Consider the following 2,236-nt stretch of genomic DNA (forward strand, 5'->3'; position numbering starts at 1 on the left):
TACCTGCATCAAGGAGTTTTAGAATTTCAGTTTTCACCACCTCCTTCATGCTTGGGTTTAGGCATCTTTGAGGTTGGGCCGTCGGTTTAACTTGTTCTTCCATGAAAATTTTGTGTGTGCAAATAGAAGGACTTATTCCTTTGATGTCCGCCAATGTCCATCCGAAAGCTTTCTTATGATCTTTGAGCACATTAATCAACTTTTCTTCCATTTCACCTGTCAAAGAAGAAGAAATTACAACAGGTAAGTTTGAGTTTTCACTTAAAAATGCATATTTCAAATGAGATGGTAAGGGTTTAAGGTCTAATTCGGGTGGCTCTTCCAATGATGATTTGGGCCTCGGTTTGTCCCCTCGAACGATTTTCTCATACTGGTCACGGATCCACATGCAATCCTCGGGGTCATAAGTCAAGTTGGCAACTTCTCGATCTATCACGACCTCCTCTTGATTTAACCCGAGATCATTTAACATTACCTTTTCCAACGGGTCTTCACATATGTCATTCTGAAAAACATCTTTAACAACTTCGTCTATTATATCAAGAAAGTTACAATGGTAAATATTGTCGGAAGGATATTTTAAAGAATTGAAAACATTGAAAATCACTTCCTCATCTTGTAACCGGAGAATTAATTTTCCTTGTTGCACATCTATAAGTGTTCTCCCGGTTGCTAGAAAAGGACGACCCAAAATTATCGGGACTCGATCATCCTCCTCCATATCAAGAACAATAAAATCAGCCGGAAAGATGAATTTATCCACTTTAACCAACACATCTTCTACAAACCCTTTGGGGTATGCTAGAGAACGGTCGGCTAATTGTAAGGAAACCTTAGTGGGTTTCGGCTCTCCTAAACCCAATTTTCGAAAGATACTTAATGGCATGAGATTTATGCTTGCTCCAAGATCACATAGAGCTCTTTCGAAATACATACCACCGATAGTACACGGGATAGAGAAACTTCCCGGGTCCTTCAATTTGGGTGGTAGTTTATTGAGTAGGATAGCCGAACATCCTTCCGTTAATTTCACTATTTCATTATCCTCCAATTTTCTCTTTTTGGAAAGTATATCTTTTAAAAATTTAGCATACATGGGCATATTTTCCAAGGCTTCCACGAACGGAATATTTATATGTAATTTCTTGAAAATGTCGAGAAATTTGGAGAATTGCTTTTCTTGTTTCTCTTTGTTTAACCTTTGGGGAAATGGAATTTTTGTTTTGTAAGGTTGAACAAGTGGATCCGTAAAAAGCTTAGGAGGAGATGAAACTTGAGGTTGAGAAGTACTTACCTCATTCGTGGTATCTTTTACCTGTTTGCTCGGAGCCGACTGTAACTCTTTGTTGTTTCTCAATGTGATGGCTTTCACATGCTCCCTTGGGTTCGTTTCCGTGTTGCTTGGAAGGGATCCCATAGGACGTTCGGATATGGCTTTTGCTAATTGGCTTATGCTCGTTTCAAGCCCTTTTGTCAATGTCTTTTGATTTCTCTTCCACTCCTCCATACTTGCAAGACGAGATTCCATTTTTGCAAGAATTGTTACAATAGCCGAAGCTTCATCACCAACATTTCTCTTTTCATTAGGATTAAATCCGGGTGGAGGTCTTTGCGGATTTTGCACATTTTGATTATTAGTCCATGAGAAATTAGGGTGATTTCTCCAACCATTATTGTATGTGTTGGAATAAGGATTAGATTGATTAAAATTTCCCACAAAGTTTGCACTAGCGGTATCCCCAAAAAATGGGTTTGCCGCTTGACAATCCTCACTCTTATGTCCACTTAAACCACATAAATCACACAAATTATTTTGGTTCAAATTAGCCATTAATAGATCCAATTTTTTATTTAACTCATCAATGTCGGATCTTGATGACGAATCAACCAAATATGTTCCCGCTCTTATTTCTAGGTTTTTCTCCGCTTGCCAATGAGAGCACCTTTCCGCCAATTCTTGGATTAAATCATAAGCCTCCGTTTGGGTATTCTTAAGGATGTTTCCACCTGCGGCGGAATCAATTGTGGCACAGTTAGCGGAAGATAAACCATTATAGAAAATACTAACCTGTTGCCACTTCTCAAATCCATGATGTGGGCATTTCTTCAATAGTCGACGGAATCGCTCCCACGCATCATATAATGTCTCTCTCTCGATTTGGCGAAAAGAACTTATCTCGTTTTTGTACATCGCCGTTTTAGATGGAGGGAAGTACTTAGCTAAGAATTTCTTAAC

At 38.9% G+C, this 2,236-nt stretch overlaps 1 non-coding gene across 1 annotated transcript; it reads left to right on the forward strand.

Moving 5' to 3' along the window:
* The first annotated feature begins 2,084 nt into the window (after positions 1-2,084).
* On the forward strand, positions 2,085-2,191 carry LOC136225266 (small nucleolar RNA R71). Its single transcript, XR_010686990.1, has one exon. It is a non-coding gene; the product is annotated as a small nucleolar RNA R71 (small nucleolar RNA).
* The last annotated feature ends 45 nt before the right edge of the window (positions 2,192-2,236 follow it).

Source organism: Euphorbia lathyris, chromosome 3 (genome assembly GCF_963576675.1).
Source record: "Euphorbia lathyris chromosome 3, ddEupLath1.1, whole genome shotgun sequence".
NCBI classification, from domain to species: domain Eukaryota; kingdom Viridiplantae; phylum Streptophyta; class Magnoliopsida; order Malpighiales; family Euphorbiaceae; genus Euphorbia; species Euphorbia lathyris.